We start from the raw sequence: 14,546 nt of genomic DNA, 5'->3' as shown, positions 1-14,546 counted from the left end.
ATGATACTGGGGGTTTGATAAGAGGCTTCAGAAGGTTCAAGAGAAGGCTTAGGAGGGAGGGCAAGGAAGGGAAGGTCAACTGGGGACGAAGCACAGAGCATATCAGGGGTGGAGTAAGGATAAGAAACCCCCACAAAGACAAAAATTAAATCTCATGTAGGGACACATTTAGTGAATTGCCTTTATTGAAAGATCTTCATGAAAATAGAAAATGAAATGAATATCTGAGACTGGTTTCATCCAGGAAATCTGTGCTGTGTGATTTCCACCATTGCTTACATGGCGAGGTTCTTCCTGCCAGGCCAGGAAGTGGTGAGTAGAGTAGTATATGGAGATAGAACCATTGAAGATTTTTCTTCCAGGGAGTCTTCATGATCCATCTTCCACTGGAGTTTCCTCTAAGGAATTCCCTGTGGCTAAGGTAAAGCCACAAGGAAGTTCCATGAGAACTGGGAGGATTGGAGGAAGTAGGTGAAGTGGGTATCAGAATCAGATTGAGAGAAACCACATCTCCTTGTACTGCAGCCACTGTTGTCACCCTTGGCTGCCATCTTTTGTGCTCAGGACAAAGCACCCACTTCCAAAACTCTCTCTGTCCTCGTGGCAACTGAACTTTGTTCCCATCACATTGCTCCAGTATTTCATGCTACATTCCGTCCAGGACCATCAGGGCTGTATGGAGTTTCCACTGTGCCAAAGGAAGGGATCAGCATGCCAGCTGCCATGAAGAGGGCTGGGAGTAGTGACCTTGGGGGGTCAAGGATGCCTTCCTAAAGAGCTGCTTCTGGACCTTAAAGGAAGAAAGAGTGGGATGTGCACCAGCAAAAGCAGAGAAGAACACTTCAAAAGTGGGAGCCACATGTGGAAAGGGGTAGCATCAGAATCTTTCCTTCTTTCCTCTTGAAGAAGCAGGGCATTGTGATGGTTAAGGTGGGCTTTAGGGCCAGATGACTTGAGTTCAGATCCCAGCTCTGCCAGTTTTCCTGTTTGATAGCAAATTGTTGCTATCCAATAATTTACCTCTCTTTCATTCTTTTTTCTCATCTAAAAATGGACATGCCCTCATCTCTTCCCCAGGGTTATTTAAATAAGTATGTATAAAGCATTTAGCATCCCTGACATATAGTGCGAACTCATTAAATTGGAAATATTATCATTATAATAATTTTTGTCCATCAGGAGGGGATAAAAAGGAATGCAATTTGCTGAACACCTACCTTGTGTGCCATATACTTTACAAACACCTGTAAAAATGAGGTACCCGTATCAGAACAATTTACCATATAACAAACTACCCCAAAATTTAGTAGATTGAGACACATTCATTTTTTTTTTTTCCTGAAAGCAGGCAATTTGGGCTAGGCTAGACTGGCCCTATCTTCTGCTAGTCCCAGCTGGGTTGACTCAGGCATCTGTGGTCAACTGCTGGTTAGCTAGTTGACTCTGCTTCTGGAGACTGACTGACAGTCGGCTGGAGTGAGAGGCTTCTGGGCCATGTGTGTGTTATCATCTCACAGGCTACACCAGGCTTCTACACATGGTGGCAGGCACAGGGCAGCAAGAGAAGGCCAGCACCAATGCACGAGTGCTCATCAGGTCTATGCTTGTGTCATGTCGGTGATGCACATTCCATTGGCCCAAAGTAAGACACAGCACAGCCCAGACTCAATAAAGGGAGAAATGAAGTGAAGGGAAGAGCTGTGCAGTCACATTGCAAAGTAGTTTGTATGCAAGGATGGGAAAAATCTGTGGCCATTTGTATAACACATCACAATGCCTCATCATGTTCACTTTGTATTATTTTATTCATTTATTCACTCATTCAAAAATATTGAGTGCTCATCTTGTGGTATGGCAAGAAAAGGGATCCCCAATATGAACGGTCTTAGTTTTGTAACACTTTCTCTGTCATAGTGCAATCCATCTGGCATTGCTATCTGACGTTTGTAACATCCAATAAAGACATGAGCTGGAGGAAAGCAGGTTATATTTTCCCCAGGGACAAGGAAAATGGAGATGGAGATGGTGTTGGAGCAAGTGAAATAGAGAGATTTATATCTGCAGATTAAAATCAGCCACCATTATTTTATCCACGTGAACTCCATTTTTTTTTTCTGGGCTAACATCTCCCTACTGGATCTTAACCTGCATATTTTATTACTATGTTCTTTCCTACATCCTTCTGATCACCAAGATTGCTAGTGAGTCCAGATCCCACATTGACCGTGTGTTGTCTGTACATACTCGCGCACATGCACGCACACACACACACATACACACACGTGCACACACACACATTCCCCCACTCTCACTGGGAATATTCTAAGCTCTGCTTAATGCTGTGCAAAATAACTATTGTATGCTAAAAAGGTATTGAGCCTCCTCATTTCTCAGGAGGAGCAGGTAAGGTCTAGACATGGCATAGACTATGTCCTGGGGAGAGACCCCATTCTGTCCAAGTCATTAATCCACTGGGCTATATGGAGAGTGATGTCCAAGGTCCAAAACTGGCCAGAGAGCAGCTTAGAGGAGTTTTGGAGTAAGGGGTACAAGGCAGGCACCAAGGAGTGCACCTGCATGAATTTCTGGAGTCCAAATGTCCCTGGAATAATTTATTAATACATTAATTGATTCAATTAATATGTTTTGAGTGTATATCATGTAACAAGCAGGAGGTTCATTAATAGAGATATAAGGGTGGGCAAGACAAACATGGTGTCTGCCCTCAGGGAACTTGGAATCTAAAGGGAGTGACTGCTGTTACAGTAGCATCCCTGACAGCTAACACCAAGCACAAATGCTTCTATGTAATTCTGCCAACATCCTCAGAGGTTGGCAGCATTTTTAGCCTGTTTCCACTGATGAGTAAATTGAGGGGATGAATGGCTGTGTAAACTGTCTCTAGTCACATAGCTCGTGGGTAGTGGGGGCAGGGACTTGAGTCGAGGCAGTTTGGAACCAGACTCAGTCTTTCTTGAATCACCCCTCCCCTCCACCCACATTGGATCAAGTCTCATTGGTATATATGTTCAAAGTTTCTTGTACTTTTCCTTAAGAGCATGCATTGCATTTAGAAGTTCTATTTTGGTGTGATTATTTGGGGAGGAAGCTGTCCGTCAGTTCAGTCTTCCCTATGCTCCAGTAATATATGACCTCAAAATCTCTATGGCTTACTGGGCCCTACTGCATGTCTGTTTCTTCCCTGACCTTATCTTTCTTTTGCGGAATCTTGTCAAAAGCAGCTGATACTAAAAAGGCACACTCTGCATCTAAGCATGGGCTTACTTGCAATGTTAGCAGTCTACCAAGATATTGCAGGCCAACTAAGATGTTTGTATCTTACCAAGATATTTCACCAACCATCTCATGGTTGCATAGATGAGGTCACCATCTTTCCAGCCTCCAGTGGTGGTTTACTCATCACCTACCTCTGGCCTTAAAGTCAGTGCCCATATTTTAAGGTTTGGCAGTACCCCTCCTCTAGTGTCGGTTTCTTTATCAGTCATCTTAGGCTGATGTCCCCACATCTCAGTGGCTTACAACAAGATATGTTTATTTCTTACTCATGCTACTCGGTTGTCATCTTTCAGCTTCAGCTCTGTCATCTCAACTTTTTCTAGGGCCAAAGGGGCAGCTCCTTTCCAGGATGCTGCAGGTCCAGTGGCAGAGAGCAAAAAGACAGTCAGTGTATCATATGATGGCTCTTGAAGCTTCTGATTGGGAATGACATCTGTCACTCCCACTCACGTTCCAGCTAGACATGTGGCCATGTCTGGCATTAATGATGTGGGGAAGTACAATAGCTCAGTAGGGAGGGGAATACAGGAAGAAGCATCATAGGAGAGGGCAGAGACTATTTCGAACAACAAATCAATCTGTATTTAAGAAGTATGAATTGACTGTCACAAGCTGATGAAGAGTGGGCAGACTGTTGTTTGTGAAAAGAGTGTCAGGGGAAGTATTCCTCAGTGCATACGATATGCACCCTCTTTGCTGTTTGTGAGTGAGTAGGCGCCGCTTATAGCAGACAAGCAGACACAGCTATGAAGTGTTTTGAGCAATACCTTCCAAAATAGGGCCCAGTGGTCAGATATCAGGTATTTGAGACTTCTTGAACATAGAGAACTTACTAATGAGCAAGCTAACTGTATTTGTTAATTTGAGGGGAGGGGGTCATTATCAACAACAAATAAAACAAATTTGGGTAGCTTAAGGTAAAGACAAAGGGTGAATGTTATTAGAGAAAACCTGGGGCGATTCCTTTTTATAGACTCGGAGGAAAGGTTGACCGAGAAAGGCAGGAACTAGGACAGCTCCAGGGGCCTCAGCAGTAAAAGTTCATGGGTCTTCCCTAGGGAGTTGCCCTAAATGTGTCTTAGCTTCAGGGCTACTTTGTCTGTGTCTTTTCCTTTTCAGGTTTTACATTCCTGGGAGAAGTCTTCTTGGCTCTTTGTAACAGCTCCATTCTCACTGATGGGCAGGGTGGCAGAGTCCCAGAGCATAGACCATTTGGGCCAAGCCCTAGGCAGAGCCATCTTCAGAGGAAATGGGTCACTGTCAGCCAGGCAGCCCCTCCAAGGGGTATGTGCTAGATTACCAGAGGCAGGTACTTCCTGAGGGTCAAAGCGAGGATGAAATGTGCTTTTTACCAAAGGTGTCCCTTATCTCTGGGATGACCTTATGGCCTACAGAGAAGGATTGGCAAGATAAGTTTGTGTGATGGTGTCCCATAAACAGTCCCAGGTCAGAAGGGTGCAGCTGTTCCTCAGAGCCCCAGGTCTGCCTTGCAGGAACCTCAGGTGTCATCGTGGCTGCTGCACTGAAAGGTGGCCTGTCAGATGTGGAGTCCCCAAAAGGCTCAGGAGCACCAAGTCTGGTGTGTATGAGCCCCACTGCTGACTGAGGTTGCGCTAGGGCCTAAGTACAGTGACAGGCTTGGGCTCAGCCTCTATCTAGTATCAGTGCTGAGGACCTGGACATAATGGCCACAGGTGTAGCTAGCCATGGGCCAGCATTGTCTTGAGTCAGGTTTCTCTGGAAGCAGATCCTGAGACAAGAGTTTGTGACAAGTAATGTATCTGAAAGGCAGTTCTAGAAGCATTAGTAAGGCAGTGGAAACATGAGCCAAGGGAGAAAGAAAGGTCAATTCATGTCATGTGAATGCACAGGTTAGCAGTGTGGGCTGCTGGTGCCAGTGCTGCTGGGGATTTCTGGAGGCCTGTAGGGAATATATCTCCAAATTAGCCCAAGAAGCAAGAAGGATGGGTTATTTGTCCACCAGCTTCCATCCATCATTGGTTGGGGGCTGCTCCTGGAGCTAGGTACAGGCAAGGCAAGCTCCTGCAGCAAGAAAAGGATATTTGGGCATACTACTCTCTCTTTAGGCTGTTCTCTTTAGACTCATTACTCACTGACAGCCCCAGGTAGAGACTGTTACTCCAGCTCTGGAGCACCCCAGCACGCTGCCCACTCATCTGTTATAAGCCTGGCCACGAGCATATTCTACCCATCCCCCAGGCAGAGGGCAGCAGGGGCCGACAGAGGAGGTTGTTCACAAGGCCAGGGCTGGGGAGTGCCCAGATGCATGGGTGAGGCACTAACAGTATCTGCTATAGCCACAAACAGGGTTGACACCAGGTTATGCTGTCAAAGTGAATGGGATGGGTTTTCCAGGAGTCACTCGAGCTTTGTCCTATAACCAGGAGAGGCTGAGCCCCAAGCGGGATTGTCACCACACCCTTGCTATGTTCCACATCTGCTGATGGTCTTCTCAAGGGTTGCTGATGGGCCAGGTGTGTTTTGAAGGACAGCCACTGAGGGCTGTCAGTCTCTCTGCCTTTTAAGGCTGAGTGCAATGACTGCATCTCCAGAGCACTTGAGATATCTGAGTGCAATGTCACTCCCCATGCCCTTTGCGGCTCTTTGCTCTCTCTGATTTTGTTCTACCAGCAGCACGCATCCTGCGCATGTCCTTTCCCTGAGCCAAGCCCAATTCTTCAACCACTGGGGCCCGGCCTACCACCCTGGCCATTGCTATTGATTGGGCCTCCTCTGTGATCTGTCCCATGGCAGCGTGTTTCTGTTTGACATGGCTTTTGTTTGCAGCTCCCATCTGTGTCAAGGCACTTCGCTGGAGACAGCCACTGAGGCAGAAGCCTGTCCCAGGCAGCCAGGCTGGTCTGTGGGATGCAGGCAGAGGGCAGGAGGAGGAAAGAGAGGAGCAGTGGCAGAAGAATCTGGATGAGGAGCTAAGGCCTAGATCGGGAGAGTTTGCAAGTGCTGGTCCCTAGAGACAGACCCAGAGGCTGCAGAAAAAGAGAGACTTCACCAGCAATCCCAGTAAAATGGGGCACCCATTCCTTGTCTTATACTCAACCACACGGAGGCACCTCCAGTCTCCTTGGATATTTTTGAGTCAGAAGACTCTTAGAGCCCCTCAGATGTGCTAACAAGTGCGGGCACTTACTGATCTGAGTCACAGCTCCCTGCGGGCCAGCGGGGTTCTACCCAGTCTCCTCCCCACCTCATCCCATTGGCATTATCATTCCTTAAATAGCATTGTACTGTCCAGCGTCTGTGGCTTGTGTTTGCCTGTTTCCTCTGCTAGAAGTCCCTTGTCCTTGACAAATATTTGGGCAAACTACTCTCTCTTTAGGCTGTTCTCTTTAGACTCATTACTCACTGACAGCCCCAGGTAGAGACTGTTACTCCAGCTCTGGAGCACCCCAGCACGCTGCCCACTCATCTGTTATAAGCCTGGCCACGAGCATATTCTACCCATCCTCCTGCATGTCTGTCTCTCCGCCAGGCTGAGAGTCCCTGAGGGAGGGGCTCCCCCTCTCCTCTCTGCTTTTCCAATGCCCAGGCCAGCCCTGGCACCTGAGACGCACAAAGGGTGTTTGTTGAATTGAATGGGATCAACTCCTCACTGATGGGCTGAGTTCCAGTTACAAACCTCTCCCCAAAAAGCTGAGGGATTCGTGTGCCTTTGCTCAGCCTCACCTGTTCCCCCTCCACCAGAGAAATGGGTTCAGAGGAAGTCCTGAGCTAGAAACGCAGCCTTACACATGTATGTCACACTAATGGAGAATGGTGCTTATAAATGCTTCCCATTCCTCACGGGGACCTCTTGCTGTGGTTGATGAACATAAGATCATTCTGGAAATGACTCTCCTTCATTTCTGATTTAGCATCAGCACACTGTGGCCCTCAGCACTGTAACGAACGTCTGTGTCAAGGGGTTAATGACCAATAACCAAACCCTTAAATCAGCCTGCCTGTCTGCAGAGTGGCCTGCAGCTTGTTCCTTGAAAAAGAGGAAAAAGAGCCCATTTCTAATACACATTCTGGATGTCACAGCCAGCACTCTGTAAATTGAAATTTAATAAAGCAAGGCTCCCTTCCTTCTTCCCACCCTCTGTGTCTGGCACCCTGCCTGTTTCCATCACTCTTACCTTCAGACCTATTGATCAGACTCAAGACAGGGGCACAGAGATGAGGAGGTGAGGCATTGCAGCTGGACGGGTAGCCCTCTCCCTCCTGGGTCTTTTCTTGCCCTCCTATGGATACCCTCGTCCCTGCCTACCTTGTCCTTGCCCTGTAGATAGGGAAAAGTTCCCCCTTCTCATTGTGGGGGCAAGCTAGATCCCTATCTGCGGGGGCATTGCTTTTAAGCTAGAATCCAGAAGGGTGTGTGCTGCACCAACATTTCACTCCTAGGCTTCCCAAACTCTCCTTAACCCAGCTGGTTTCCAACCTTGGTTGCACATTAGAATCACCTGGAATAAATTCCCGTGCCCAGGCCCCAGCCCCTGAGACTGTGGTTTATAGGTTTTAAAGCTCCCCAGGTGATTCTGCTGTACAGCCAAGGTGGAGAGCCCTGCCTTAGCTTGATTGCATTTAGGAGTTTGTCCTTGTGATTCTTGTGATTTCATTTGCTCTCAGATATTCCTCCTCTTCCAAGATCCAGCCCACGGCTTGACTGTGCCTTCAATGACCTTTGCCAACCACCCAATTTTAAAAGTTTGCAGTCACCCCATTATGTGCAACTGTTAACTCCCTAGACAGTGTCACACTCCCCTGTTATGTCCCCCAGCCCCTCAGAGATCTGGGCTCTTAATTCCTTTTTGGGCTGCAACCATCCAGAATACAGATAAATATCCAAAGAAACGACCGCAAGGATTCTGGTTCATCCCTTTCCAATGTAAGTGCCTGGCAAATTCAGTTGTTTTCTCCCTTATGATGGGTTCTAGAACCTCTTGTAAACAGTGTCCCAGTATAACTCTCCCTTTCCACCACTCACCACTCTCCACGCCCAGGACAGTTTCAGCCAAAGACGATCACTGCTGCCCCATGCTAGAGGCTCAGCAGGAGAGTCTAAACACCCCTAAGATACCCCATTTTTCATGGGCACCTAATTGATAGGCCAGCAGAGTTGCCAAGGAAGCCTCATTTAATGGAGGAAAAACAGCTGGTCCAAATTTACATGCCCATCATTTGGAGGAGAACTCATACTCCAGTTGTGCCTTGCAAATGTGTGTATTATTAAGTAATGTAACTAACCCTATTTTTCCCAATGTTCTAGATTTGCCTGGGAGGCCCTCCTTGACTCTCCCTCTGCCCATCCCATGGTTTGTTTGTTTAGCTTGGTGAGGGTTCCAGAATTTCTGCAGAGGCATAATATAGGTATTGAGGTCTTGATAGAAGATGGGATTGGATGATTGAAAAATACATAAATTGTAGTTCCACTTTTAGTTCTTTAAGGAATCTCCAAACCATTTGATCCAGCAATCCCACTCCTGGGTATCTACTGAAAGGAAAAGAAGTCATTCTATGGAAAAGACACTGGCACATGCATGTTTATAGCAGCACAATTCACAATTGCAAAAACATGGAACCAGCCTAAGTGCCCTTAACCAATGAGTAAAGAAAATGTGGTATATATACCATAGAATACTACTCAGCCATGAACAGGAATGAGATAATGGCATTTGCAGCAACCTGGATGGAGTTGCAGGCCATTATTCTAAGTGAAGTAACTCAGGAATGGAAAACCAAACATCCTGTACTCTCACTTAAAGTGCAAGCTATGCTATGAGGATGCAAAGGTGTAAAAATTATATAATGGACTCTGGGGACTTGGAGGAAGAGGTGGGAGGGAAGTGAGGGATAAAAGATACACCATGGGGCCAGGCACGGTGGCTATGCCTGTAATCCCAGCACTTTCAGAGGCCGAGGCGAGCAGTTCACCTGAGGTCAGGAGTTCGAGACCAGCCTGGCCAACATGATGAAACCCTGTCTCTACTAAAAATAAAAAAAAAAATTAGCTGGGTATGGTGGCATATGCCTGTAATCCCAGCTACTTCAGCTACTTGGGAGGCTGAGTCAGGAGACTTGCTTGAACCTGGGAGGCGGAGGTTGCAGTGAGCTGAGATCATGCCACTGCACCCCAGACTGAGCAACAGAGTGGGACTGTCAAAAAAAAAAAACAAACAAACAACCCCTACACATTAGGTAGAGTGTCCACTGCTTGGGTGCTGGGTACACCAAAATCTCAGAAAGCACTACGAAAGAATTTATGCAGCCGAACACCACTTGTTCCCGAAAAACTATTGACGTAATAATTTAAAAATAAAAATACGTAGATTGGCCATATCAAAGAATGCAAGGGAGTGGGGCCTGGTGGAGGTTGGAGGCAGGAGGTTGAGGTTCTCGTCTGCATGTTTGCAAAGGCTCTTTGGTGGAGTAGAAGCTAACAAAGGCCTACTCATCCGCAACATCCTCCTCCTGGACAGATGCCTCCTGCTTTAGAGAAGTGGTTTTCAAACTTCTTAAACTTCATCATAACCTGTTGTTCAAAGAAAATGTTATATGAAAGCCAATTATCCAAAAGACAAAAGAAGATCTGCTGTGTGTGGTGGGGCTGGGAGAGGGGCTCTAGAACCCCACCCACAATGACCCCTGAGACCCCTTCTTGGAGTCCCCAGAGCCCAGCGTGACAACCTGGTGGGAATGGCCCTGGTAGTCCCATCGCTGGTTCATAGGTGAGTTCATGGAGGCCCTCGGGACCAAGCTCCCGGGCCTGGGCAGCTGCAGCTGAGGTTCGGGACTGGGCAGAGGCGGTGGCCATCAGTGCAGCCGAGGAGAGCCCCTCCGAGGAATGGGTAAGGGGCCACAGGCCCCGAGCTGCCAGAACTCAGCCTTGCTCGGGACTTCTCCCTAGGCAGGGAGGGGAGATAGCAACTGCCTGAGTGTCTTCACAAATTTTTAAAACTCTCATAGCTTCAGTTTCCTTATTCTTAAAAGTGGCAGTAGCCACGGGCATGGAAAACACCTAGCAGAGGACTGCTAGGGGCACAAAACTATGCGTGTTTTCTTCTCTTCCTTCCCTTCCTGAGGCTGGTCTGCCCCAAGTGGCAGAGTTTCCATCAGCCAGGTAAAGCTTGACACATGTGAGGGGTGGCTCCTATGGAGGACTGAAGGCCAGGCTCTGAGACCAGTGTATCCTGCAGGGTGGGGGCCCTTGCCCCAAGGTGAGGGGACAGAGTCAGGAGAACCTCCGGCCCCGGGGGACATTACCCAGCCTCGACTCTGTGGCTCTAAAGGCAGGAATGTGCAACCAGGGTTCTGTGGTCTCCCTGGCCAGCTGTTAGCTCTCAGTCATGGCTTCTACCCCTGGCCCAGAGGAGAGGAAAATGCTGCTAGCTTAAGATCCAGGATACGGATGTGTTGATTGTTTTACCTTGCAGGTGATTTTGCTCTTCCTCCTGCAAGCATCAAAATGAAATGCTGGAGATCTGGTTTGCAGCCCTGCTGAGCTGTGTAGGGCCCAGTAGAGAATGAGCCAAATCAATCATTGGCAGCTGAGGAGGAGCTGAGTGGGCGGGGATGATGTTTCTCTGCCCTGGGCATTTGTAAGACTCCACAGGCAGGATAACAGCTCACCCCAGCCTCGGACCAGAGTTACAGGAAGAATGCTGCTGTCTCAGAAATTTGTAGCATCTTTTATTCTAGGCCCCTCCAGCTCTCTGGTACTATCTTAGTCCAGGCCCCCATCATGGTTGGAAGGGATCACAGTGGAAGCCCTCTCCCGGCTCCCCCCTGCCCCTCCCAGCCTGGAGGCTGGAACTGGAGTGACCCCAGGGAGGTGGGCGAGGGAGGTGAGTGATCGCACGTGTGGCCCTGGAGTTAAACTGCCTCGCTGTAAATCTCAGCTACTCACCAACCGTGTGACTTTGGAAACATTGCTTGCGGTCTCCGTGCCTCAGCTTCCTCGTCTATAAGGTAAGGGATAATATTAGTACCTGCCTCCTGAGTTATTGCTAAGATTAAACAAGATACAGCATGTAAGTCATTTCATGTCTGGCACAGTGTACGAGGTAAAAACATGTCAGCTTTTATTATACCTTAAGTTGGGGTATCTCAACAGCGGCACTACTGACGTTTTGGCTAGATAATTCTTTGCTGTGGGGGGCTGTCCTGTGCACTTAGGATGTTGAGTGGGATCCGGGACCAGCCACTAAACACCTCCTACCACCCCCACCATCATGACAACCAAAAATGTCTCCAGGCATTCCAAATAGCCCCTGGTTTATAACGTTCCCCCATTGAGGACCACTGTTCTAAGTCACTTTTTGCCTTACACGTTCCAGAGTCCCCATTGCTCAGAAAGCTTAGCTATGCTTGCTGGGACTGCAGGCACCGAAAGTAGGGCATCTTGTACAAAACTTTTTCCCCTTTTTTGTGTTCCAGCAATTTGTTTATTTAATCCACTAGGCTGGGCTTCTGAGATGTCCATGTGAGGACTTGAGAGAATCCTTTCCCGAACCTCCCTCTGTGATCTGCCAGCCTTGTGATTACGCCAGTCAAGAGGCACTTTGTTGTTTTGTTTTTAAATAACAACTGTCTGCCCCTATTATGATTTTCCCAGACTCTGGTGCAATAAACAGCTCTGATGACAGCTGTACCAGATAGTAAGTGCACACGTCTCTCCCAGCATCTCCCTAAACTCTTCAGAGCAGCTAAGTGGATAAAACTGATTTCAGCTGTTACCTGAGTAGCCACTTGTGTCTGCCAAGTCTGCTCCAGAGACAAGAACCAGGCTCTGATGACAGAGAAGAAGAAAAACATGGGAATGACTGGCTCCCTGGCTGTCCTTGTCTCACAGCCCACATCCCCAAACCTCAGGAAATCTGGGTCCTGGCATGCAGGGAGATTAAGAGCTACAGTGTCCTAAGGAGGTCACAGTGCATTCAACCCAAGGGCATAAACAGGTGTGCACCTTTTGGTGAGAGGCCCAGGTGGCAGGCTGAGGCCCCACACAGTTGAATATTCAGGGCAGTCTTTCTGGATATGGTGGGTTCTCGTTTCTATTTTCAAAGTAGTAAGAGTTGGGGTAGGTGAGTACAAGAAGTAGGGGCACTTCTCATATTCATGTGATTGGGGTCATTATTTCCTGATATGCTGTTGGTTTCCCTAATGCGGCATGGCTTCTCCAGGACAAGGACCATGGCTTTTCTCATTTCTGTAGCCCTAGATCTCAACTTAGAGATTACTTGTTAGTTGAATAGAGGTACAGGTGTGATGCCTAACTCTATGGCTGTTTAATTTTCTACATCCTACCAGTTGCCAAGTTCTCCCTCAACTCCAATAAACTAGAAGCCACAGGACATAAGCTTTCTTCTGTGGTGACCTGGAAATCCAGGCCACACAATGGACAGTCTCAGGATTCTGATGAGCAAACCACCTCTTGCCCAGGATAGCTTTGAAGAGGCTCTCGTTGCCTCTTGTTCTAGTTACATTTCCACCTCAAAGCTGGACATCCTACATTTGGCCTCTGCTCAGAACTTTGGTCACTGTAAATCCTTCACCTTTGTTATAGAAAAACTCAGTCATTTTAGTCATTTCAATGTCAATTTCCATAGATTTGCCAAGCTTGATAACTTGTAAGGTGACCACAGAGAGCAGATCTTAGCTGTAATGAGCGTCTTCTGCTCCTCCCTCCAGACACACTCTCCACCCACCTCCCTCCACCCTGAGAGGCTGATGTTATGGAACATTTCAATGGAAATCTCTAGTTTCCAGTTGGGTTCTGCCAGAGGCCTGACCTAGCATGAGATTGAAGTGGGGAGGAAAGAGTGAACTTGGGGTGTTTATTCAGCATCACTTGCCATGACCCCCAAGCCCTCCTCTCAGCTTTCTCTCCATGACTTTTCTCTTACAGGTTCTGGTGACAACTCTGTCCTCTCATTCCACTGGGCATAGGGGTACTAACTGCTTCATGTTACTTTCCGCAGGGAACCATCCTATCCCTTGTGGTTCCCTTGACACCCTACCCCCACATTTGAAAATGGTGCGTTTATTACACACTCCTCCGGTCTCCCCCTACTAAAGTGGGCCGTCTCTTTCCTGTTGAAGTATTGACTGATACACTGGCCTAAGGGAACACCCTGCCTGCCCTCCACCCGCTCCCAAGAGCTAAAGAGACTTCTGAGCATCAGGAAGAATCTGCCATGAAGGACCACCCATACTCACCCTCCTCACCTGCACTGCCTTCTTTCCACTTCTGTCCCTTTTGTGGCCTAGCACACAGGTTTAAAAAGTACTTGTCAACAACCCTCTTTTACTAAAGCAAGAAATACATCATTTTGCCATTTTGAATTAATCAAAAATATTTGCCGATGAGAATTTTGAACGTGTCAAGATAACCAGAGACAGCACCCTGCATATTCTAACCTAAAGTGGAAAATTGTGGTATCTTGGTTTGTTTCTGGAGCCTAATCACTGGGGCAGGGGGGCACTAATGATGAGGGTGGCAGCATGTTAATGCCGTTAGCAATGTGAGGAGAAGAGTTCACAGAACCCTAAGACTTTTCACTTGGAGCCCTGATTGGGAACCACGGCTCAGGGCTGAGGGAACTTGCTGAAAACGTTGAAGGCCAAGAGTCACGTGGCTTTCCCTTAGACCAGGCCCAAACTACAGCCCATGGGAGACTCCTACTTTTGTAAATGATGTGTTAATGAAACACAGCCATTTGTTTATGTTTTTTTTCTGGGATGTGTTTGCACTACAGTAGGAGAGTTGAGTTTTCAGAGGCTATATGGTTCTCTGTGCAGAAAGGAGTTTGCAGAGTGGGCCTGGCTGCTGTCCTTTGAAAGGCTCGCTTATGAGGTTGGCGTCTAAGAGCCTGGGTCTCAGAATTCCCAGCAGAACTGATAAGAGTGGCTGTCTGTGCTTAATCTGATTATACAAACAAAACAGCCTAGGTTTACCACCCACTTTCCTTCTGGAAGTCTGGGATTTTGGTGCATACCAGGCAGAGGCTGCCTATGTGACAGCCCCCAGTAAAAACCCTGGGTGCTGCGTCTCTAACATGCTGCTCTGGTAGACAGCATTTCTGATGTGTTGTCACAGCTCAGAGGAATCGAGCATGTCCTGTGCAACTCCCCTGGGAGGGGACCCTTGGAAACTTGGGCCTGGTTTCCCCAGGCTTTGTCCAGGAGCCTTTCTCCTTTTCCTTTCGGGTTTGTTTGGTCTCCTTTTGCTG

General features: G+C 47.7%; 1 protein-coding gene across 2 annotated transcripts in view; it reads left to right on the top strand.

Annotated features, from left to right (window-relative positions):
- Positions 1–14,546, top strand: part of GALNT18 (polypeptide N-acetylgalactosaminyltransferase 18) — a 351,487-nt gene that overhangs the window by 313,050 nt on the left and 23,891 nt on the right. The window lies entirely within an intron of this gene.

This window comes from Nomascus leucogenys, chromosome 15 (assembly GCF_006542625.1).
Source record: "Nomascus leucogenys isolate Asia chromosome 15, Asia_NLE_v1, whole genome shotgun sequence".
NCBI lineage: Eukaryota > Metazoa > Chordata > Mammalia > Primates > Hylobatidae > Nomascus > Nomascus leucogenys.
The sequence above is the reverse complement of the archived record's forward strand: the minus strand, read 5'-3'. Positions and strand labels throughout refer to the sequence as shown.